The following is a 26,523-nucleotide window of genomic DNA, read 5'->3' on the forward strand; positions in this document are numbered from 1 at the left end:
TGTCTAGACTTTCAGTTTCAATTCAATAATTAAATACCTGTCTAATGAAAAAGCAGAAAAGAGCAAAAAAGTTTTATAAAGTTACTAAAGTTACTAAAGCCTACAAGTTTTTTCTTGTTTTGTTTTTTTCAGCCAACTTGGCAAGTAAAAAATCTCAGCTTTTATGGATGCATCCCACGGGAACTCCCAGTGATATTCAACTTATGATATACAACATTTGATGGAGACTAAATCACAAATCTGGGGATTTCATCTGGAGACTTTTTGTTTCAAATCACATCCGTCTTCTTTTGTTTGTTTTTTATGAACGCCACTTGTATGCCGATAAAGTTTTCGAGGTTGCGCTTGAAGGTTTGAAGGGTTCGGAAGATTTTAGCGTTATGTGTTTATATTCCGGAGGACTGTCACGGCGAATATGTGCTTCCGTGCGAAAGATGCCCGCGGGAATATTCTGATTTGGACATTGGTTGTGAGCCGTTGAGTGCTCTCCGCCGCTCGGGGACTTTTCTCTCCCTCGCCCGCTGAGAAACATCCTTCTTCTTCTGCACTGCACGAAAATATGTACTACGAGTGTATAGTTCTGGGACGATTTTCATATTCAGGCTGACGCCTCAAACGGATAACATGTTTTGACTATATAAAAGTCGCCGTGGAAACTTTGCAAACCTCGATATTTATCAGGTGCACTTTACGTGTATGCCTTTCGGTGGTTGTGGTTCATAAATTTCCGTCAATATATGACTTGAGATTTCGACTGGGGGCCCGGAAACGTTTGATTCGGAGCATGTGATGCTCGACTCGCTCAATCGTTGATTTAATTATGAACATCATCCGAGCACCGTGGAGAGTGTGATGTCTGAAAATGTGCTTGACTCCGGCGCGCGGCCTTTGCCAAATTGATGGGCAATATTTTTCCCTTCGGCCGATGTTTGATGCTGCTGCTTTCCATGCTTCTCCATTCGCTACGCTTCGGTGATGTGAAAACATGTGAAAAGCAAAACTGAAAATTCCCGCAGCGAGAGTCCACGAAATGGAATATTTAAGTGCGGTTTAGGTGAGTTTTAAAATTGCAAGACGCGAAACACAGAAACACACACGTCAATTTTTCATCCCACGATCGAAATGAAAAACCACTCGCATTCGCTTCGATACATATTTGATCTTTTCGGACAAGCAGTGCGGCAGCGCAAAGTTTATGTTTTATTGGAAAAAGTTGTGTTTGCGTACATCGGACCAAAACTAATTAAACTTGTTTCTTGTGCGCGCGGTGCTGCAGGCGAGGCATGAAGAAGAGCGCGCGCGCGCGCTTCGCAAACAAATAAATTACTTTTAATTACAACAATTTTATAATTTGTACTTTCCGCGGCTTGATTAATTAACGCTTGGCGCAAGATTAATGTTCATTGTAAATCATTTCCCTAACTGGTTGAATTTTTCTCGTTTTAAACAACAAGAAAAAAAAATCATATAAAACTGGCTGTTTTTTGTTATTTGTTTTTTTGCGGCAAGCCGGCGGCAGTAAATTACATCGTCTTTATTAAATTTTACAGCTGGGTGTTTGGCAAGTGAAATTTTTCTGACATTGGGCAATAATGGTAGTTTAATTATAAAATTTCAACAATAGCTTGTCGTCCCGGCCGGCATTGTTTATTTTGACATGTATATTACCAGCCACTCTCGAGATGAAAAAAATAGAGCGAAAAAAATGTCATCGGAGCGCGTCGAGCGCGCGACGTGTTTATTTTTAACGCGGTTTTTTTATTTCTCAAGTAAAAAGGCATAATTCCACGCAACTCCGTAAATAATGCAACTAGGAAGCAAGAGGACGGGCGGCGTCATCCCGAAATAAAAATGCCACAAAAAAGTCGAAATTTATTGCGCTCGCAAGAGGAAGGAATTATCCCGCGAGCGGCCATTATTGTACCCCTCGACTCGGACGAGAAATTATTTACAAAAAATCTCACGCGCGCAGCACGCGGTTTCATCTTTTTCAGCCGATTTTCGTCAGTTTTTAGCCCCTGCGTATTGTTGTGTGTTTTCCAAAACACCGCATCGCTGGCAGGGGGAAATCGGTAAACTCCGTAAAAGCGGATTGTATTTTTAGAGAATGCTTTACGGTGTGTGTACAGAAACGTGGCAAATTACCTTAAAACTGCGGCGCGCAGCCGTTTGAACGCGCCTAATTATATTATTTCTCATTTGGAGAAACTTTAGAGCCCGAAATGCGCCACTTCAGGGAATTAAAAATAAAAGCCGCGAGCGCATCGCACAGATGCGCCATTCATAAATGTTGAAAAACATCAAACAGATTTTTCTCCAATATTTTCCGAGACAATTCCACGCTTCTCAAACTTAAATCGTGCATGCATTAAAACGCGAGCATCCTCTCATTGACTCAAAATACACAATTTATACAATTCTCTCCGAATCAAATGTTTAGAAAATTTGCTAAAACATAAAATCTACGCGCATAAAATCATGGATTTTAACGCCCACGCATAAATATCGCCGCGAACGTTTATATATTTATCTTACCACAATACGTGTCGAACCGAGGCACGCAAATAAGTTGGAAATATGCGTAAAATACGAAAATGTGAAATTAGCCGAAAATTTATACATAAAAATGTGGCATTGAACCAACTTGCAAATGACGCAAGCGGTTCATAAATTCGTGTGTGTTTATTCCGATTCAGAAATCATCCAATCAATCAAATCAAAATGTTGAGCCTGTTATGCACTAAAATAGATCTTTGGGTAAATAAATCCGGCGATGAACTCGAACCGCTTGAAGTAAACCTAACGCGCGCGGAATGATCACAACAATTTTTCGTTTGTATATTATTTTCTGTCAATTAACGGATGATGAAAAACATTTTACCGAATTCGGCCAGGAGAGTTGCAGGCAAGTGCCATAAAGCTAACTAGAAAGTCAATTTTCTTTTAATGTGAACTCAACCAGTAGCCTACGAAGAACCTAAACATAATTTAGTCATACTACCTGCTATCTTACTCTCTAAAATATATTACCATTTTTGATTTATCCACTCGGTATATTCAATTCATAGTAAATTCAGAACGCAATGAAAGGCAAAATTATATACACATTAGCAGAGTTCTGTTGCCGTTCGATGTTTCTGTTTCAGCTCTCGCTGTTGCATTCTGGAGTCGACACGCGCACGCGGGAAATAATTTTCGGCGAATAATTTTCCTGCGCAGCGCTGCGCCTTTGTGGGACGGCAATGATTGCCAGCCGCCCGTCTGGCGTGCTTCGCGATGTTCATTTGCAAATGACTTCATCTCGGGCGCCCATCAATTGAAGCAATCTTCATATTAAAGCGTTAACCCCTCTTATACGTTATGCCATAAGCCATAAACGGCGGCCGACGCGAGGGCGGCGAACAAAGACGCGCGTTCGCCGAACACGAAGACGAGGCGGCGGTGGTAGCGGCGGCAGTGTGCTATATTATGCAGAAATCTTGATGAACTCCAGTCGTTCATCTGCGCCCATGGACGTGCGGATACTGAATTGTTGTTTAATTACAGAGCCGGACTAAGAAAAAAATTAATTTCACAATAATAAAACTTTATGTTTTTAGTACTGGCCTGTGTATTATAAACATTTCCATAAAATAAACTCCGATGAGGAAACATCTTTTCATTTTCTTGCCTATTGGCTTCGCCCTCCGGCCGAGTAGATTAACAGTCGGGAGGCGCAGGTTGCGTTTGAAAAAAATGAACTTGTGGGTTCCTTCCGGAAAATTAAACAGTCGTTCAGTCGTAATCTGCATACACTTAGCGTGTAAGAGGCTTCCTGCCGGCCGAATTTATTCGCACTGCCGTCTGCTGCCTTTTTGCTCCCTCGTGATTCTCTGTGACTCCACACTGACCGTTGTAAATGCTAATCAGCGAGGCTTCTGCTTCTTTTCTCGTTGGGACCACCCTCAAAACGCGGAATTAAAAGTTCTGAATTAGAAATTACAAGATGCAGAAATGCTAAGAATGACTCATATAACTCAAGGGGAATGTATTTAATATCTGAAAGTTCTTCAGTGTATTATTTTAGTTTTGTTGGTTTTTGTATCGTTTGAGTGTAATTTAAGTTGTCGTTTTTGGTAATTTTAGACCCAAACCGAGTATTTTTTAGTTGGGGTTGGTGTGACTTTTTAAATGGCTCATTTAGTGGTTGAAAAGTTGTTTAAAAATAGATATAAAAAGGTCTGGATGACATAAAAGTTTCAAGTCATAACATATGTGACTTTTTCTTACCTATATCTTCTTTTGCTAATAATATATTGTCTCTGTAATAAAACTATTACATACGTTTTTTGCAGATTTTTTCACGTGTTCCTACAACCCCTGACCCTTAGCTCCCCACAGAACCTGGACCAAAGTTACTACCAGCTTGGAACTCTGCACATTCTTCTCCCCGTATGGTGTGCGCTTTTTTTTTCTACTCCCCAGCTACGTCTTCGCTTTATTTTTTATTTTATTTAGCCACGGGGTCACTCCTCGGCCCGTCCCTTGACGAAGTGACCGCGATACATCAAGTAATATCAGTTGTCGCGGCGATGCCACCCTTGGGCTTACCGCCGGCCCCATACATTTCAATCCCGCACGTCAGCGCGCGCCAGCACCATCCACTCTTCATATATCATCCGAGTGGCAGGTTTTTTACACTTTTCCACTTTTTCCGCCTGCACAATCGACACCGGCGCAGTTTTTTCGGTCTTACTCAACGCATGACGAGCGATGAGAGACGAATAGCTCCCGCCAAACGGAAGTTTCAAGAGTTGAAACTTTGTTTTTAACGTTTGTTTACCGATTTATCCAAAATAATTGGAAATACGTTTTCATAATACACATAGGTACATCATGTATAAGCAAATATAACCATCAATAAATGATAATTCTTTATGAGAAAGTTAAAATAAACAGTTTAATTCTCACGTATATTTATCGGATTTATAATCCGTCGATCAGTCCGACTCAGTATCATCTTCAGACTCTTCTTCGGTTTCTTGGTGTGGCGAGACCTCCTCTAACAGATTCGAGTAATATTGAAACTGTGCCATTGTTTGTTTGAGAGCTAAAATATTGCAATTGTTTAAATTTTTAATGTAAATTAATTTCATTGTTACCATTTGCTTGTTTCTCTGTCATCTTGGCGTGCCACGCGATAAGTTCTCTACCGGTTCGAATATACGCTGGTATCACTTGATTTGACGACGACATGCTGCGTGACGATGCAAAACACGACTAAACATGTTTCACGATTTTATTTCAATTGTATGCTTTTATTTTGGTTGATAATCAAACAAGGTGACTATATATCTTTATTCGATAACAAACGTAAACAAATAGAGTATCTTCGATCAATTTATGTTTTGTAAATGCGAATATGTTTATTTTTATTCTTGGAAAAAGATATCTCGTAATTTATTGCAATTTCAACTCGTTTGCTTCTCGATGCGTTCCCTACCGCCTGAATTACACCCCCGCATTAATTAAGCGCGTGTGTACGCGGCGTAATCGAGCGATATCATCGAAGTTCGTGTTCGGTTCGACTTGTCCGCTGCGGCGCAAAACGAACGCCAAGAAGAATATAAGAAACGGCGGACATTGGCCATCGAGCGAAACAACACAATATGTAAATTTTATCGCGATTATAAGCATCGCCTGGTAGCCGGCCCGTTGAAGAATGGCGCGCGCATATAAAAACTAATTAACAAAATACATTTCTTGCCCGTCTCGCAGGCCTGTAGCGGAATCTCAGTCTGTACTCGTCTCGAGCACTCGAGCAGTTACTTTGCGCGCACATGCACTTGCTGCCTGCCAGTGCAAGTGGAGAGAATTACCGGAATTATAAATTAATTAATTTAATTAATGCAAACGCGCGCTGCACGTCTATAAAAACTGCATTAGCGCTATTAAATGCACAATAAGTGCACAATATCTGCTGGGTTACACTACATTGTTGCGTCTAAACTTTGTACGCGCTGTAAATCTACATTTTCAACATTTGCTTAATAAATTTTCAGCAGTTTTCATTTTGATTCATTTCTATTGTGCCCATTTCTCGGCTGGAAATCGTAGAAGAGCATGAAGGAGATATGGTTATTTTATTTCGCGACACTCCCTATCTTGGCCATAATTTGTGACGCCACGTGAATTTATGGTCTTTATTTTGTGAGCCAATTAATTAATTCCGATCCGCCATGTTGGGCGCTTCGGAGCGCGCGCGGGCCCATTATCCAAGATTGCGACGGGCTTATAGCTTGACACCGACGATAAATCTCCTTCGGGTTTCTAATATTCGGCAGCGACACGACGTCGATAACTAAAACTGCCTAGAATTTTGCAAAATCGCTAAATTTCGAGTATTAATATTCATGTTGAGAAGGTTTTGAGTGATTTTATTAATAAATGAACTCGACGCTAGACAAGTGTGGATTTTTTTATCCATTTTTGTTCTTAGATGACTTCAGATTAAGAAAAAAACTTATTCTGCGAAGTTGGATCGATCCGTTAGACGGTTAGACGTTGTTAATGTGCAATTGCAGCACTAGCAGTGCGCATTTAATTTTTGCCATATACTCGCCTGCTGATGATGATGGCTAACAGTAGATTTATCGATTTTCAGAATATAACGCTGTCTCTTTGCCCATATAGCAATGCGCAGTCATTATTAAACGCACGCATTAAAGAACTAATTGCTGGCCTGTGCGCAAAGAAACCAAGACTTGAATCTCCAATGCAGAATTCGTGCCAAATCGATTCGAATTAATTCATTGAAATTTTTCGCTTCCGCTCGAACTCAATGCGTGCGAGTTGCAAATGTGAAACACACGGTTGATTCTATTACGTGAGCGCGAAAGGCGGTTGTCGCGGGGGCGGCCAAAAGGGTTGCGTCGGCCACCCTTTCGGCAGCGGCCAATTGTCATTAGCGCCGCCGGACTGGCCATTCAGCGCGGCGCGTACCATTCATATCGAATTCGAACTCAATTTGGGGGGCCCGACGCGCAACAGACAATGACAACGAGTGCGCCCGCAGCCGCTCGAAAGGGTTATAAATTTACAGCTTCCGGAACTATTAAAACAATCTAATACAATTTGCTATTTTGCAAATTTACGCTCAAACTATTTCTATAAATAGAACTAAATTTCGAACGAAAGCAAACATTTACACATTATTTAAATCTAGTGTCGATTAAGTAAGTTATGAAATGATCTCGTTGTGGTGTTTAAACAGCTGAAAAAAGATGATATCCAGAAATCGTCGAATTTCCATCCAGTTTGTTTATAAAACATTTCACCCAAGTTGTGTGAAATGTGAATGTTTGCCGGGCGTGTTATGAATTCTGTGCGCGTTCTATTTATCGACTGACTCGCAATGTGCGCCGGAAACTAACTCAAAGCGTTTCGTAGCTAAAATCGATGAAATGTATGATGTTTTATAATCAGCTTTTAAATAAATATTCAACTTCATATACTTGATTATTTAACTCAAATTGCAGTGCGCGTTTAAAAGTAGTTTATTGTGTTTCGCCACCAGTGAAGCAGTCAAACAGTCTTCGATTTAGTTCTCATCCAACGTACGAGCGTGCTAAATTTTTCTCGAATGGAATTTATGTTGCAGTGCGTGTAATCGATGCAAGACGATCACTGAAAACAAGTTTAGCATTTGCGTTGGCATTGCGCGGGTATTTTTCCCTGAATTTGTCCATCGCAAAGAGGTGGTGACTTTTTGAAGACGTATTGACGTCTTGGCAAGTGTTGTTTGCAGGCATTTAGTTTGCACTTTGTTGGCGGTGCGATGTTGGAAAGAAGACTTGGTGTATAAAGTGTACACCGGCCACGACTTGCATGGACGATGATTTGAGTTGATAAATGTTCGAACGTGTATCGGCGCATCTCACGACTCTTCGCCAGGGATGTCAATTACTTCTTGTACTAATATATTAGTTGAGGGCCAATGTCGCGAACCTAGACGACCAATGCTCACTTGAAGTTTTGTAAATTTTTACAAAAAATCTGTTATGTTCACCAAAACATCACATTTTTCAATAAATTATTTTCTGAAATAAAACAAAAGCTTAAAAAAAAACCTTTCTTTGGTTTTATTTATTATTGAATATATTGTGGTAATAAAATCTTCACAACTCCACTGTAACGAAACATAAAGAACGGAAACAAGATAAAAACGTTCGCATCGATATAAAAAAGTGCTTATTGCCATCGACGGTCCATGAGTATGATGAGTAGGAGTCGGCGAAGGAGTCGCAAGAATCCAGCCAAAAACTGGATTCTCAATCATTACAATTTTTTATTTATTTTTGTTTAATTTCATTTACGATTGCATGGCGCACGCAATCGCCGCAGGTCGGGTTGTTTACATTAAAGTTTTTTTTATGATTATCATTAACGCCACGCCACGCACACACCACGCACGCGTCAATAAAATCGACACATTAAAGAATTAAAAGCCAAAAAAATAAAAATAACATGCATACACCGGCGTGGATGATATATCATTAAGTAATCCATCATAAAACATCGAAGAACATTAAATAACTGAGTAAAATACAAAGTTTCAAGGTTTTTACGCGATGCACTGATAGTTAAATTTGTTACTAACTAATAACTTTGATATAAACATGCAAAAATGTGACTGGTACACGAAGAAGCAAACAATTGTCTAAGCAGAAAATGCTCTTAGTTTTATTATGCTGCAAGGTGCATGTTGCTGGTTTATAGGTTAAGTCGCGAAGGTGCGTGCGCACAAGCATTCAAATAACGCGCGAACACTTAACGACAAAAATAAACAACGGCCGAAATGAACGAAATGAAGCTAAGGCAATAATGCGGCCGCGTTAATAATAACGAAATGGTTGTTTTATTGTAGCGCGCGCGCGCGGGCTCGAGTTTTACAAGCGCCCATGCGGTGATGCATGCAAATCGACTTTATTTAAACTATTACCAAGCGTGAGGCGCACGAAACGTGGCAAAATAATTAATTCATTAACGCCGGGGTCATAAAACGAACACTGCAACTTTTTTTTGTGTTGCGGTTAAGGTTTTGTTTTGCGGATTTAAGTTTGCAAATAGGGTTCATACGCATTTTGAATTTCGGTTTTTGCGTTATTTTATGTTCATTGTCAAATGAAGATAATTAAATTAGAACAATTGCAAATCGAGTGAGGAGTTTGTGGCTCGTAAACCGAGCGTGTTCATTAACTCGACTTAAACACAGTGCGTTATGTGCCCATCCAATACCGCGATATCGGTTTTCTTCGGCTCGCCTCTTTGCAAGTCGCTTGCTCATCTCCTGCTCGACCATTGGTTGTCGTAGGCTACACTCCGTCCTCTCGTATTTTAACAATTTCGCTAATAATAAATACACGCGGCTGAAAGACACGCTGAAAAGTATCAGTCGCCCATTAACATCCTTCACGAGGCAATTTGACGTCCCTCTCGTTCCCACTCGGACCGGCGGCGGGCATTTTATAATCGATAAAATTACTCGAGCACGTCAATGCATCTGAATTATGATAATAATTACTTTTAATGCCGAGTGGTTCATGTTACCCTTGACATATTTATTATTGTCGCGAAGTGTGGAGAGACTGTGGAGCGACTGGAGGTTGACTGATGGTCGCCGGATGGAACAGACCTACGTTCTTCGAGCGATGGTCAACAGAGAGATGCAGTGAGAGCAAGGCGGGCGAGTGCGCGTCCAGTCGAGCAGCTAAATGACCATTTTCGAACGACGCCCGCTCACTGCTCTCAACCCCCGGCCGGGACGAGTTGAGTTGGTCAGCGCGCGGTCCAGGTCCTGCAATATTTGCAGCTGTTGCAAATAGAATTGTAGATTGGAATAGAAATGTGCTTGATGGCTACGCTGCTACAACACACCAGACAATCTACACTCGGCGTACAACCAATTTAGTACAATACTACTTCAAAACAAAACCAACACATTGAAAAGACTTCATTTATTAAATAAAACAATTTATTAATTTCTACCCTTTCATTTCAATACCATTGTAGTTATGTGTAGCGAATTTTTAATTTTTGATTGTTCAGAAGTTATGACCAAAAATGTGTTGTCTTCCCCAGCAGGAAAGTAACAGAATTGCTAGTAATATTTGCTGCGGGCTGCCGATATGCAATCATCTCGTGCGAATTGTGTTCGCCAGTGAGCGCCAGCACCCACCCCCGATCATCCCCTGATAGTCGCTGTTTCAGGCGGGGATTCGAGGAAGAGCGCGCTCCGAGTGTGTGATTACCATTAGCGAACGGCTAATGGTAATTGCTGATGATGCCATGGAGATGATTCAGAAACGTCGACGACTACCGCAAATTTACAATAATTAATTACGACTACAATGACAAGGACTAGACTAGAATCCTGTTTCGGTTTAATCAATCTTTGTCTGCACCAATCGAAAAACAACAAAAAAGAAAAAAAAAACATTTCCAGAAAAATTATCAATTTTGGACTTTCGATATAAATAATAAGTTGATTGTGTTACTGAGCCTACAATAGATTAATTAATAAACAACAAGAAACAAAAATGGTAAAATTTTAATTTTAGACCGTTAGGTCTTTAGATGTAAGATTGACTTTGCAGAAATCTTGAATGAAATGTGTTTGAGTTCATTGCAACGGTTGTTTATGATTGAGAATAGACATAACGCGTTCGCGGTTTGACGCGCACTCATTCCCCGGCCATTACGCGCGCTTTACTTTTGTCTTCTCGGTCGTCTGGCCGTTCGACTGCCAACGGCAGTGACCTTGCGCAGGTGTGCCATACTGGACCGACAGCATTCCGTTTTGCTACCAATATCTTTATATACAGCGTGATCATCAGAACCCATCAAACATACTTCAGTAATAGTTTTCATGTTTTATAACCTTTAAAATCTACTAAATCAAGTATATTTGGTAGCCTACCTAATAATATTTATATCTAATGGCTGGCATGTAATGAAATTTGGAATCGTTCCGAAAGCCGGCCTTCGGACACTGGAAGGTGGCTCGCGTTCTGTATAAATCTTAATAAAGCGGCAGATATGTGGTGATAAATCCCCATTTCTCTTTGAGATACGTCCTCATTAATCCTCGCCGGACGCGTCCGTTCGCAAGCGCGCGCATTCTGAGCCGGCTGCATCCGCCATGTTTCATCCGAAGGCGGCAAACGCCACCACCGCGCACCTACATCCCTCTGGAAACTCAAATATATATCACATTTTATATGAAGAACGAAATTTATATCTAAAATGCTTTTAATTCTAAATGCTTTAAAATCATTTTATGACTTAAGTCATAAAAACCAATTCTTTGTTTCGTCTTTTGTGTTAAACATGATTACCATGAACTTCGTAACAACATAAACAGTTATTCGTTGTTAGTTGTAATCATGTCACTCTTGGTTGAATATTTGTCGGTTAAGAAGCTTCAATGCAAAGAAATGACACTGACACCGACACCGGAAATGTACCAAAGAAATAGTTGCGCATAAATAAAGTAACGAGCTAAAAATCTAAGTACATATTCTAAGTAGATGCTAAGTAGCATTAGTGGGTACTTATTGCACTTAGATGTGAGTCCATGCATGACAATTATGATGAAAATCCATTAAGTAATCTCCACCTAACCTCAAATTCAAAACAATCAACAACAGTTTTATCTAAAAACAAGAACAATATAAGATTTATGTTGATTCCATTTGATGGTCAATCTTTTTTTCAATATAGAATTTTTTATTGGTAGGGTGAATTTATTACTGAATTATTTATCAACCAGTCGATTTCATATCGGTCATGCTCGGCTTGATCATGCTTTTTGATACAGTAGGGAAAATGTGTTCACCTATATTTAATAAATTATTAATGAATTCACAAATGTTCATTCATTGAAGCGTTGCACCCCTTGAAAATTATTGTTATTTACTGTATATATTTATTATAAATTAATAATTTTGTAATTTTTGTAGTTGTTTTAAACTAACAATTGATTTTATTATGTAAGTGTGAAAAATCTAACTGCGCATTATTATAACACTTTTTTGTACTTCCGCATTAGATGCAAAACAAATTGTGACAAAAGCCATTGTCCAAGCTCACCTCTAAACCGCTATTGTTACAGAAATTATAGAATAAAAAATGACAAATAATTCGAATTATCATATCAATGTTGCGAGCGTTATAATAAGCGTCATTGAGTGTGACTAAACTGCTCAGCGACGAGCGACGCAATAAAAAATGCTCATTTGTGGTGAACAATACAAATAATAAATTGGACAACATGAATGACACGACCTTGCATAATAAATTACTATACAAAGTCTTCTAAACAAATCTAACATCAAAAATAACACACATTTCGTTCACTTGTTTACAAAGATTATTTTGTATGTTAATAAAATTGTCTTTTGTATATGGCTGACGCCATCTCATGACAAAATTAAAAAGTAGAACGGAAATGTTCATTCAGCAAAAAATCCCGATTCACTTTGTATTGTAAATTACATTGTAAATGAGTTTCGTTATCCCATTATGAATAAATATTAGAAGAACAATGCCAGTGATAATCGAACACTCGAACGCTACAAGAATGGTTGCGAGGTTCGCAGGCTCGATTCGGTTACACGTGCGCATCGATATGGAACCGAATCGTTTCGTGCAGTTCCGGTTCGTATTATATCTATTAAGAATGCATGGATATCCGGTGTGCAACCTGCGGACTCACAACCTCAACCTGCGAGCCGGCGACCGATCCCTAGACTGTTATTCAATCTCCAATATTCATTCGCGCTCCCATCGCCTGCATCTATGATTTAATTTCGAATCAAAACTTCACTCCCCGAACATATCAATAACAAATACGCTACTTAATGACGGCGCCATTGTCGGTGCTGAATAGATGATCGATTACAAGCGCTGCTATTGAAAGTCGCGGGGCTTGACCATCGATCAAAATGATTAAAATGGTTATCATTCAAAGTTCAAACGACGAAAATAAATACATAATAAAAACTGAAAAGTTATTTCCTCTTTGTGGCCAATGTCATGCGGTCATGCTGTGTTTATTTCCAGAGATTAATTTGCCATGCCTTGTTCATTACGTCGTTGCGTAACTCTTGTGTATATACTTTAATTGTTTGGCGCGATAATAAAAATCGAATTATAATAAAAATAATGTGGCATCGGTTCGCATTGGTCTGTGGATTGTTATTTTGTTGGCACAAACAAATAAAAGCGCGGAATGGAAGAAAAAACATAAATTTCTCATTTAGTCGCGTTGTGGAACCGCGGTCGACTTTCTTTAATGCGTTTGTTTCATTTAATGGTAGCGAAGGAGAAGTTTCAATAGTTTTACATTTTACATGTTCATTTTAATATGGGCAATGCCAATGCAAATAGAAAATAACTCGATTTAATTGCGTTTTGCGGTGAGCATTGTTTATTTTATATGCATGCAATATCCGCTTAAATTACTCAAGAATCAACTAATGAGCATTTTAAAAAACAATTTTGAAATGTGTTTTAATAAATTGAATAAGAACTTTAGGAAAATCCAGATAATTTTTTTGTTTCTTTTCCGACATGTAACCTACTAATCAGCTGTCATTCATGACAGTTTGTTACATAAGTTTTAGGTTAAGTCCGAGAACCATGCACTAATTCGAGTAATTTTCACATTACGTAGGAGTATAATTACGCCATTTCCTTTTCGACTTGAATTTGAGAATTTGTAAGTATATCGGTTTTAATTTCTTGCCTCTTATGGGAAAATATCCAACATCCGCTCGCTGGCGCGCGAGATTGAAATAAAGCGCAAAAAATATAATGCTCGGCGGGCGCAAAGTACACTTCTTTGTTCGTGTTCCCCGGCCTGTCTATTATGTTGCAAATTATTTGCTTGACTGCTCTCTTATTTCGCGCGCGCGCGCGGCAACGTTTGTCTCGAAACGAAATTGATAGTGATGGACACTTTGCGTCCAGCCACCGCGATTGCGATTGCGACCGCCCGCTCTTCTTCGTGAAAATCTTGTGCGCATGTGAGCTGTGTGAGCCGCTTCGGACACGACACGTCAAGCGGCCCCAGAGTTGAATTCGATGGCAAGTGCAAGTGCAAGTGCAAATCTGCACTGTGAGTGTATGTGTGTTGCGCTGAAGAAATTGCATGTGAAAAACAAGAACAAGAAGAAGCAGAAGAAACAACTAATCGTCCTTTTGACTGCGCATTTCTTCCTTTTTGTTTCACTGCCGTGATGTTGTTTTGTTTATTTTTTTCTTCATCGCGCTGGATTCGTGGTGTTCGTGTCGTGTCGGTTAGTTTGGTTGTTTTCGTCGTTGTTCTCGCGCGCAAGAAACGGTTCATGCTCAGTCACTCTCGGTGCAGGGCTGTTATTTACAAGACTTAATTATCGGTTTGCGGTTTGCATTCGTCGTCGGCGATGCGCGTGGTTTTTTTTTGTGCACTGGTTGCGCGCCTGTACACTATTGGTCCGCAAGTCACTAGAGACGCACGAGGCATTGGCGGAATATAAAAATATTATGATTATACTTGCACTCAGGACGAGTGAGTGCTCTGCGGCCATTTCTGTTTTTATGTGACTTTTAAGTGACTTAAAAACACGCCAACCGTCCATCACCCAGCACACAATGCACGAACAGAACTAATTATGAGAACATTTTCGATTTCAACTTTAACCTAGCAATCAAGCAAATTCGCCAAGAGATGGCGTTGGTGTATCATTAAAATGGTACCATTTAAATATGTTTGTGAAAAAAAAACAAGGGAAACTGGAGTGTGTGAGCCGGACAGCTGGACGTTGCTGATGAGTACATCTGGCCACGATTCGTCTCGACGATTGGCAAACCCTCTAGGTCTAGGAAAACCAGGAACCCTTCATTCGCATTCACGTCGACCGTCGAGAATGCGAATCTTCTCATTCTCGTTTCGACGGTTCACGTTTCCTCTACGTTTGCTTCGTACCCAGCCCGCTGCTAATGATCTATTTGTCCTAAATATTTCCGAACCCCATGCTCGGACACGGCAAACACACGCGCTGAATTTCGAATTGCTCACGCATTCACGCATTCATCGTTTAAACGCTTCCTACATGACCTCTGCCATCATCAACAACATCAACATCAAACGCAGCAACAAATTCATCCGGTTTAACACAATTAAAACACACAAATACAACGTATGCAACTTTTGTAACACATCATAACCTAATTTCTTTACTTTAAAAGAATGCTCCTTTCAAATGTGTTGTTTATTCAGTGTTACAGTTTCCGACATGTTTGGGTCTGAGTGTGATCGCATAATTGCCGCCCTGGCTCCGAAAATAATTGTTCCCAACGTGCGCTAGCCCCGCTCGGAATTACAACCAACACGCTCGGAATTATAACGTAGTTTAGAGAGGAGGAACAATAATACTAAATACTAAATACACGGTAATATATGTCCGGGTTTACAAGCGTAAACCCTTTCGGCCCCCTCGTGTGAAATTAGTGCAGAAATGTTACACCTCATAGCCATTATGAGCAATTTGTACTTCCCGTACCGAACCGAACGGCGCGACGCGATGCGAGCTTATAGTTATAGGTCGGGGCTCGCGTTCTTTGGCAGCGTCTGCAAATCGAGAGATGGTCGCTCTTTATTCCCGGATATTCGCTGCTAATGTTACACACGCTCCGCGCGTCCACTCATCGCACTCGGACAGAAAGGGGAGGCCCACTAATTGGCTCTGCTTGCTGCATTTAGTGTATTTTCTACATTTCCATGAATTTTCCTTCCCTGTGTGCTCATTAATGTTTTAAAGCATGTATCCGTACAATTAAATAGAAGCAATATGACATTTGTCAGTTTTTAATACAAGATGAAACAGTTTTTGTAACATAACCTCAATTCTGGTCTATTACATATTGTTTTGTCGTTTTCTGTAGTTCTAACTTGTTTCTTGGTCGCTTTGAGTCGATTTTACTTAATTTAGCTTTGTTTCGACTCCGTCCGCTTCACATGCAGATCGAATCGCACGATAGGCGTGTGGGTGCAGCGCGATAAGCCCACAAGAACCTAAGTTCAAGTTTAAACTCCAATTATTACACGCACATCAAATGCACGCGGCGTGGCGTTACGTGCTGCTTGCGCGCGCGTTCGAGGAAACTAATTTTTAAATTTTATTATTAATCGTCCGCTTCCTCGCTCTTCTTGGCCCTACACTACACCTTGGACGAATTCGTGCGTTTTATCAGGCACTTCACGCCAAAGCGCGCGCGCACGCGAGCCGGATTCATTTATCATTTAAATCTTGAAATTATTTTCGTGGGAACAGCATGTTTTTACACCACAAAACATAAACTTTTATTGGTGAAAAATACTAGTTTAGTTGATTATTAAGGTTAGGCTGTAAAATCTTATAGGAAATTGTAAATTCTGTACTTAAATGTAAATGGTTGTGTTGGATTCGCGGCAGATGCGAAAGCAAACCGAGTTGGCGCACGATTTTGCACAAATATCACGAACCTCCAATTATCAAATTATGCAAATGTCATTGAGTCTCTTATGCGCCTATGACGTGCCGCGCGCGAGGATTGTTTTAATATGCGCTCGTGGATTCGAAAGGAAAAGGGCGGCTTGATTCGATTAGTCGATTATTTAGTCATTCCGTGTGCCGCCGCATTGTCAGACAACTCGGGCACGAACTATAAAGGATAAAACGCTTTAAAACGACATTTTCAAACCTTACGAATTCACAAATCGATTATTTTATCAAAAACTATCTAGACACATCTACATAACAGCTAAAAATTGAGGTTATGATACTTGAAATTTTGTTACAACTTGTGTTTTTTTTATGTTAAACATTGAAATTAATATCCCAGGAAGAGTTACAATTAAATTTCTGTCTGTATCACATGACAACGTGTGTTGCAGGTGAATAATTCGCGCCGATGATGAAAAATAGGAAGCCTTAGTCTGCGACGGAAATTAATGTCAACGATATGTGTGTGATAGGAAGCAGAAGCAAGTCGTAACCAGCAAAGGAAGGAAGAAACTATCAAATTAATGCTTTGTTTGCTCAGATACATATTCAACTAGACATTGTTTGGTTTTGTCACAGATTAAACCGAAAAAATAAAAATGTCTCCGCAGCGGACGTTGATGTGGTAGAAGGGTTTACGAAGAGAGTATCCACGAAGGTATCGGAATGTTTGGACGCGGGCGCGTCTTTTTGTGCATGTGCGCGCTGTGGGAACAGAAACCAAGGGATACAGCGACACGACGAAGACGACAATGAATGAAACCGAATATTTTCGCTGCCAAAAGGTATTTTAATTTCGAGTAGAAAATCCGAGCGACCTAAAACAAAAAGACCGGGTATGGGTGGGACAGCGAGTTAATATTTACGACTGAGAATATTTTCTTTCCACTGCAGCGGACGACAACTAGACTCCGACGAATGGTCATAATAAAAATAATACAGGTTTTTATTTATTGGCTTTTTGAAATATTTTTCGTGGCGGTTAGAACAAACAAACCTGCACTTGTGATCCAACATAAATCAAAGTTAATTTTACCGATCAGATGATCAGATATAAAAATATTATTTTTAAAAATATATATAAAAATGTTTGATTTGGAGAATATCTCAATTCTTGCAAAATTTGTTGAAAAATTTAAATTGAAATGTTTTAGCCAAAACTATCAATTTTAAAACGCCTTAATCTACTTAGTAAAACGTAGGCGCACATTTTGTGCGCCCAGCACGAACGATAATAAAAAGCCAACGGGCGGTCCGATTAATAACGTCCGCGCGGCGCTTTTAAATTCGATGATATTAATGATCCATTCCGGGCACGGACAGATTGAAACGTGTGCGCTAAGCCCAGTACCAAAGCCTGCGTGCTCTCTGTCTCGCATCCACAGCATCCCGGCCTGCGACAAGGCGCCGCCCGGTGAGATTCGGAAGTGACGGACGGGAATTATTACGCCGTAATTACATATCCCGTGAACGGCGGGGCGCTGTCGTCAGGGAGCTCGCGATCGCCTGCTTACCTCCTGCGGCGCGGACAAATCCCATTGCGCGTGGATCCTGCACGATTCATTTATACTACATCCACAAAACGCAAAAAAACAAACATAAAAGTATATTGCTAGTCCGAAAATATAACTCAAAAAAGTAAAATATTGAGTTCATTTTTTCAAGTTTTATTTTTAAAGCTAATTACCCGTTTAGGTTAATCTCTTGATCTGTTCATCCTCAACGTTCCCACAATACACTCTTCGATAGCACACGACCAGTAATGCAAATGCCTAATAAATAACGAGATTTACCCCGTTCTCGATATTTCTCGCGCCGGATTTGCTCGCGCGATAAGTTTTCCAGAAATGTGGCAGCCGCACGCCGAAACCATAACAAGCGCGGGTGCGGTGCGGTGGTGTTTACACAAAAGCGCGTGTTCCTTACATAAATATCTGGCTTACTTAGCGAGCGTGTTATTGCCATCGTGCCACCGGCGGTAAATATTCGGTTGGCTCGTCACAGCGTCACTCATATTCTAACTACCAGGAGACGTGCCACGATAACACAAACACCCGACAGCAGACACCAAGCAAGGGTTGAGAATCTCCCTTTCCTGTTCCTTGCTTACAATATTATACTCTATAACACTACTTAAACTAGTCATAGTCTAATATATTTAAAGGTTATGTGTTGAATATTTTGTGGCGTTGATTATCCTCACTGTAGTTACATTATTAGTATAGTTGGTATCTATTTGTACGTGAATAGCAATGAATAGATGAATACCGAAGAGATACAAGATATGAGCACAGAGCGCACGCATTTACCAACTGCGTTCGCGGACGAGTTATGTGTTCATCGTCGCATCCCCCGTCGCGCCCCCGCACAAACTCGACATCCCATATCACTGTGCCGCATAACCCTATCGCCGCACCGCAAACCGGAAGATGCGAGAGCGCCAAGGGGTGGAACGCATGCCGCCGCCGTGTGTGCCAACGAATTTATTACGCGCACGCACGCTAACAAAATATTTATAATTATTTCATCACGTTTTCATTTCGTAACCAAAACATACACATACTCATCTCCCCTTAATCTCATATCCAGGGCGTGGTATTTCCTGTTAGTTAAACAACATAATCTCAAATGTCATATGTGACATCATCAACTTCAGTTGAACGTTACCATACTGCTCTAGCATAATAAACGATTTATTTATATATCGTGTACAAAATGCATTATTCATGGTATTATTATTAATTCAATTTCTTCACGACGCATTCATGTTTCGTAAGGCGCGACGAGAGCTACAGATGTGATTTTTAATAACGAACACAATCGATCGAAGAGAAGGGCGGCGGCGAAGGGCAACGCGCGTTTGTCGGCAATAAATATCCGCCGATTATAATAATTCAAGTGTTAGCGAGTGCGCGAATGATTTGTTGGGCGTGCAGCGCGATTTATCGTCTTATTATCGTTTATTATTTGATGTGTTTGACCTCGGAATGTTTTATATTCTCATGTTTAACTCAATGGATCATTGACAGCCGCCAGGTTATGTTAAAATATCACTAGTGACATCTCTCGTAAGTACTTAAAGAATTAATAATTAACTCGATTGTGGCGTAATAATTTAGATGTCTGCGCAAGAAATTGAACTGTATACTCTATATACCCTTTGATACTTTGATACTAGCCCTGGAAAAGGGTTAACTTTTTGAAAGGGTAATTACGACCGGGCTCGCTGCGTTTCTAATTGGAAAAAGTCTCCGCTTTTGTCGGTTTGATATTAAAATGTTTCTTGGAATGTTCTATGACGATCTCACTCTTCCGCCAACGCGCACCAATGTAAGAAAGGGTCCTTCTTCGCGATGGCTTGTTTAAAAAAGTTCTTCGGCGTAAATTAGGGCCGCGCCTCGACGAGATTTAAAATATCGCCGCAGAAATGTACACGGACGGAGGCGATTAATTTAATTTAATAGCGCACCGGACGCACCAACAACAAACAACCTCCGCGCCAAGAAGCGGGGCGCAGAAGACGCTGCAGCGAGAAGAGAAGTATGAGCACGAAAAACCGGAGGACAAAAAAAACTTTTCCGTTTTGGGCTGTCGCTTCGAGTTTGCATTCGTGTTTGTTATTTCTTTGCTGATTCTTTTTTGTGTGTCTTTTTATTATTTTCCTCTGGTCCTCGAGAAGCGGCGGGGGTGGTGGCATTCCAGGACTTGGCCTCGCTTTGTATATTTATGCCGTGTTATCTTAGAAATTACGAATTTAAAAAAAAGTGCGGCTGTGTAAGAAGTATATAAGGGAGAGTTGCGTCGTTTTCACGCGGAGGTGGTGGAGGTGGTGGAGGTGGAGGCGGCAGATGCCGGCAAACGAATGGCCAGAGCCCTTGAATAAATCGCTTTAATTATGTTTATGCGAATGAAATTAAAACTTTTAAATTAATCTCGACAATTTTTATCGTTCTTTGTTTAATTATATATATTTAACTTAATTAACTTTTTTCGCAGCAAAATTCTAAAACAAATCCAAAACATACAATGTGTTCAATATTTACTTGGTATTTTTAATTTTTTGCTGAATAAATCAAATTGATAGTGCTTTGTATCAACATTTAACAGTTTATGCCAACATTTGCGACACGCTGGCCTGACACATAATCCCGTGCGCTTGTCGCCGGCGCAGTAGCGCGCGTTCGCGTTGTTTGATGATGAAAATCTAATCAAAACCGATTACTATGATGTTTTGACTGAGCGGAGCGGACCGCGTGTTTGCGCGGGCGTCGAGCACAAGCGCTGATTAAAACCCTTTGTGCGTTTCGCTGCGCTCTCGCCATTAGGGGCACTGCGCGCCCTGAAACTCATCACAATCATCACCGCACCGAACTACTCAATGCCTCGCGCCTGAACTCTACTGAACTCGCCTAAATTTAGTACAAAACGATAGAAAGATTATAGAGTTACTTTGACCACAATAAAAGTTACTATAGACAAATTTACTGTGGAGTTGAAAAAAAATTAATTGTTAAACCATTCGATTGCAGTTTACCGTAATCGGCAAAATCACAAGAATTTGTATGCAAATTATCAATAGATATATGCCAAAGGTAGGCATTACGAGTATACCGCACACATTATTTATTTCTGCTAAATTGACTTGACTTCTTGCTATTTTGTTCATGTAGCATTTCTTGTGCTGTTTGTTTTTGTCAACCACACAATGCACAGTTAGTTCGAACACAGAACCTAAACTACTGACTGCTGGCATTAATACCAGAATACACCAAGTGTTGGAAGTGAATAGTTAAATAAAGCATTAGTTTTATGCAATAAGTAATAAGTAAATAAGTATGAACATTTTGCGTGGTTTATGCGTCCGTGAAAAATCGTGCACTGCGCGACATATGCACATAAACAATGCATCGATAAATAATCGTGCGGTAGCGCAACAGTAGCGCATAAAATGCGCGCAAACACATTATTCATACATTAATTATTGCAAAACGTAATAGCGAATAAATGCATTGACTAACAATGACAGACACACATGATTATTGTGTTCAACAATGATTATCAACTTTATTGTTTACACTACCGATGAAGTTCGTAACAAATACTTATATACATTGTTACATGATTATTAAAATTTATTACTTACAATTTATCAGAGGTATAATTTTAAATTGAGCCCCAATTAGTAGAATTACCAAAAATATTTGCTTAATAAATTTGTAAACGACAAAATTCACTTTGTTATCCCCCCACGTTCCGTTCATTTTTTTATGCTTTGCCACGGCTTTGTCAAAAGTTCGCCCCGAATCTAATTCCTCCCGACGTCGAAGCCCACGAATAAAGCTTAATTCGCAAAATTCTAAATGTGCGTCCCCAGCCGCGCGGTGAGTAAAAACGCGAGTTGCGTCCGAGTCTCGAGCTGGATGGCCGAAAATCCGTTAAACAAATACGACTCGTGGATACCTGTGCCGTGTGTGATGTCAGCAAAACATTTCAAACTCGTAACAAAAAACATTCCCTTTTTTTTAACATACCGGCTCTTGCGCACCTTGCACGAATTTACTAATTGTATATTTGTTTTCGACTTTTCGCATTTTCGTATGTTCACAATCACATACATCACAATTGGTTACCATCACCATCACCATGAAAAAGAGTAAAATGTTTAACGAAAGTCATTTGGATTCAGAGTTTTTACACTTGCAAAGGGTTTAAACGTCGAAAAAAAAGGGTTGTCCAAAAACGTCGATGCATAAAGTTATGCTGTTGTTATACTATTCTGGGACTAAGGGTGAATTACATGATAAATTAACCAATCTGCCTCGTGCATCATCTCTTCACCCTCAGTCCCCCACAATCCTTGCGCTTGAAGCACTTGCAGCATTCACGTTAAATACAATACATACCCACACACATATAGCTTTAATTTTAAACAATGTAACTTAATGAAATCGAGTTTGAAAACGGGTTGAATTAGGCGGGGCGATGTTGTAATACGTTTATGCCGCGAAGGTGGTACGTGTCTGGCATGAAAGCGACGAATTCCGCTTGCATCTCGCGAGGTTTGATCAGCGCGTACATCTTCGCGAGAATTGTGAGCGTTTGCGAACATTGTGCGAGCTAACCGGAAAACCCGTCAACGTGGGAAATGTGGCAACGTAGCGACGTGGAAAACGGTAGGCCTTTATGGAGATTAAGATGAAAATTTCGCATGCGGCACGCGGAACTTGTTTCGTTTTGTGGGCGCAACTCCGAACGCAACCCATGAATGTCTAACCATCTAACGAACACCGGAATATTGCTAAATGCTATCCGTTAAAATGTGCTTCAATTCTAAATATTCTCACCTAATTTGTAGAAATATTATCTAAATCACAGAAATGTATTAATTTTGATTTTTTGCGAATGGCAACGCTGCACGAATACGAAAGAAAACATGCGCATAATACAAAGAATGTCAAACATCACACACTGCATTCAATAGGTCGATAAATTATATTTTTGTCCATTGTGCACGCAGAAAATTAATTTAATTCAATTTAAAACTACGAAATCACTTTGTATTATGAAATCTAATGTCGTGTTTAGCAATTTTCTCGTTTTACTTCAATTGATTTTATCCATTGTTTGCGATAATTTGTATAATTGGCTACCATGAATGCAAAATAAAAAAGAAAAATCACAAAAGCGCATAAGTCCGAATCGATAATCGACAACATTAATTCAATTATCATTTAATAATGCGCTATGCACACAACACACATTCGTGCATTTCTATAGCCACAACTCGTTTACAGCACTTCTAATACGTCGCTGTCGATTGTGAATTTCAATTCGCAAAACAATGAAAGATATTATTTCTACTTGGTTGCTTTATGTACGCCGCCGTGAGACGTTATTAAATATGGCGGCGCGGCACGATAAATAACTCAAAGCGTTGACGCAAGGTGGAGGCGCGCGGAGGAGAATCCGGAGAATTGTGCAAAACGCGAGATTTGTTCGCAATGATAATAACTTAATAAACACTATAAATTGCAGGTGCATTTATGTAATGCGGCGTGAGCGTTGCGATGCATATGAGCACGATGATTGTGTAAGTTTTTTTTTTATTATTTCTATTCGGCCGCAAACATTCATAAATCGTTATGGAAAATCGTGTAAATCATGCAAATCGACGGGTATTATGTTTGTACAATGTTAGCTTATTCATGTACCATCGTAGATTCATCGAATATTCATAATTTACATTATCATTATCATTCCATGTACAAAATATGCAAAGAATCAAACATTTTTGTATTTAATTTTATTTTAATTTGTCGGATTTTAAAATAAAAAATTGAAAATTGAAGTAAATTTAAGAATAAGAACATTTCATTCAATATTCACTTAGCAAAAATTATAAAAGAATACATAACTTGTTTATTTCTGTGAATTGGCGGCTGGTGTGTGTGAAAACGTTTTGCTTTTGTCGTGTATGACGATTTTGCGGTTTGTAACCGGCACGTTTCAGCAACATACAGCAACACACACAAATCGATCAAAGAGCCTCCGAAGGTTAAATCGAACAGAAGTGCGCCGCGAAAAGGTTTCACCCCTCGGCGCGCGGCCGGTCAGCGAGCATATGGGGTGGCAAGTGCGCGAGTTTTTTCCCGTTCCGGGTAAAAACGGTAAAAAGTCATAGGGCAGGCCATCTATGTGAAGACTGACCAAACATGCATTGACTTTTCATGCGGGGCGCGCTTCTCACAAAAAATCGCGAGCGCTTGCCGGTGGCGACTCGCAACGATAAAAACCACGAACAAATGAATAAATTATTTTTTCCTGCCAATGATTCACTTTGCTGAATCAAAAAATAAAACAAAATCTCTTATTTTTTATTAAAAAATTGCTGTATGGGTTTTTTAATGTAAAAATGTGACTTGATATCATATTGACAAATCACCTACATAGGTTTGTAAAACGACGACGTTAAATACCACCTACGATGATTATATTCGCGTCGATGAGCGAAATTAATTAAGATTATTAAGCCTCGCATTCGCTTTGGCAAAAGTTGAGTTGCGGCCTGGTGGGATGGGAGATAATGAGACATTCTTTGATGTCCGTTTTTAATGAAACTGAATTTAGCATTTTGTTTGCGGAGCGTGAACGGTCGAGGAAAGTTGGTATCGGATGAAGACATGAAGACATTCACAAATTGCTATTTTTAAGAGCAACAGAAAGACAGAAAAGGCGATAAAAAGCAACCAGTGTGACCTGTGTGCGTAAATAATTTTAGTCGCGATGGTGGACGACGTCTGGGATGACAAGTTTCGCCACTTTACAAGCAACATGCAAACATAAAGATAAAAGTGAAAGAATAACACAGGGAAGACAAACGAACTTTCTGCAAGGTGCATGTTAGTTTTTACTTCGACACATTTAAAAATTGGATTTTCTTAATTTAAACCAAAATATCACAAAATCAATCCTTTTCATATTAGTAAGGTTAAATTAATTTATTTATTCCGTACGTCTTAAAATAGTGATTTGATTGGTAAATAGATAAACCTGATTTGATGTCATTTCCGTTCTTTTCCTTTTCTTTTCCTACATCATTTCTTTTTTATCTGCTTCGAATGTTGAAATGTAACAATTAAATTGATTTAAGACACCAAACATCTCAAACTTTTTATGCCTGCATGCATTCGCCCGACCATGAAACTGAAACGATGTTGATTTTAAGATTTTCGGTTTGATTTCTTTTTTTTTTTTAGTTGATTTCTGAACTTTTTTCACGTTTAACTGCATATGGATGAAGATGATTCTATTTTATTTTTTGGTTTTTAGGTAATAGTGATCACCCTCGCGTGATCACCCATACACGGGTTGACTATAAATTATCCACCTCGAATCGGACATTGTGACACTTGCATCGCCATCGGCATCTTATTACCTTGTATAACTCAACGCTGCACGCAGGAAAGGCAATAGGTATATGGGAACGGGTGTGGTTGGGATGCGGCTCGGATGAGTATCTAATTATCACCTAAAATCGAAAATTTATACGCCCGGCGGCATAGAAAACAAACAAAACCCAAGCTTTTTATGGATTTATATCTTTCAAGATCGAATTTCTTTTGTTTTCGATGTTTCATTCATTCAGTCCGTAGAGATTTCATTCATAAACACTAAAAACACACGAATAAATTTTGATTTTAATTTAAACTTTGTAGATTTCGAATTAATGACGGAAAATTGTCCAAACTAGCGTAGTTAAGCTCGTCTCTGCTTTACCCTTATACTCGTGGCCCTTTCTGTCGTCGAGGGTGCGTTGTGGTGGTCGTTGGTCAAGCGCCTTAACTCCTCCAATCGTTAAGTAAAGACGACGACGACGGCGACGATGTGGTGGCCAAGAGGAAACTTGTAACACGGTGTTGGGCAAACTTGCGACAAGAAACTTAAATTGGGCGACGCGCCGCAAGACCTTTGACGACATAATTAAAGTTGATATTCGATGCTAATCAATCGGCACTGGCCACCAACTTCAATAAAACTTCATAATTTATCCAAGCAACTGAATTTTCAGATGCTTGATTTTATATATTTTCATATTTTTTATAAGTAGCGTCTCATGTGCGAGTATTTCTGGGTCGACGCAATATTTACCACCCTTATATAATCCAAGGTCTCTAGGGATTTCCACCCCCGGTTATGAAATATCATATCACGCCGCCGCCCTCCAATCGCCGCTCTCGTTTGTACTGCCCTTCGGCGGCGCAAAAGTACATAAAGTTATATAACACTCCATAACTCTATATAATTATATCAAAGGGGCGGTTTCCTGGGCGCGACCATATCTAATGAGATTTTCCCCTCAAAACAAAAATTACTTATTTTGAATGTGTTGTTAGCTTTTCATCGAAGTTGGTCGCCATAAAAGATTCAAATTATAAATGACGACTTTAAGTAGTCGCCA

The 26,523-nt window shown here is 39.7% G+C and overlaps 3 long non-coding RNA genes across 3 annotated transcripts; 2 read left to right on the top strand and 1 right to left on the bottom strand.

Moving 5' to 3' along the window:
* Positions 1-4,900: 4,900 nt before the first annotated feature.
* Positions 4,901-5,274, bottom strand: LOC135796242 (uncharacterized). Its single transcript, XR_010549282.1, has 2 exons — positions 5,142-5,274; positions 4,901-5,089 (listed from the first exon to the last, which is right to left on the bottom strand). It is a non-coding gene; the product is annotated as an uncharacterized lncRNA (long non-coding RNA).
* An 8,365-nt stretch (positions 5,275-13,639) lies between these two features.
* On the top strand, positions 13,640-17,514 carry LOC135796420 (uncharacterized). The gene is made up of 2 exons (XR_010549337.1): positions 13,640-13,759; positions 16,958-17,514. It is a non-coding gene; the product is annotated as an uncharacterized lncRNA (long non-coding RNA).
* Positions 17,515-23,532: 6,018 nt separating this feature from the next.
* LOC135796115 (uncharacterized) lies at positions 23,533-26,089 on the top strand. The gene is made up of 3 exons (XR_010549245.1): positions 23,533-23,655; positions 25,395-25,538; positions 25,781-26,089. It is a non-coding gene; the product is annotated as an uncharacterized lncRNA (long non-coding RNA).
* The last annotated feature ends 434 nt before the right edge of the window (positions 26,090-26,523 follow it).

The sequence above is a fragment of the Atheta coriaria genome, unplaced genomic scaffold, assembly GCF_025399875.1.
Source record: "Atheta coriaria isolate IRGN ID8LTWV9N9 unplaced genomic scaffold, Caltech_Dcor_3.1 hic_scaffold_7_pilon, whole genome shotgun sequence".
Classification (NCBI taxonomy): Eukaryota; Metazoa; Arthropoda; class Insecta; order Coleoptera; family Staphylinidae; genus Dalotia; species Dalotia coriaria.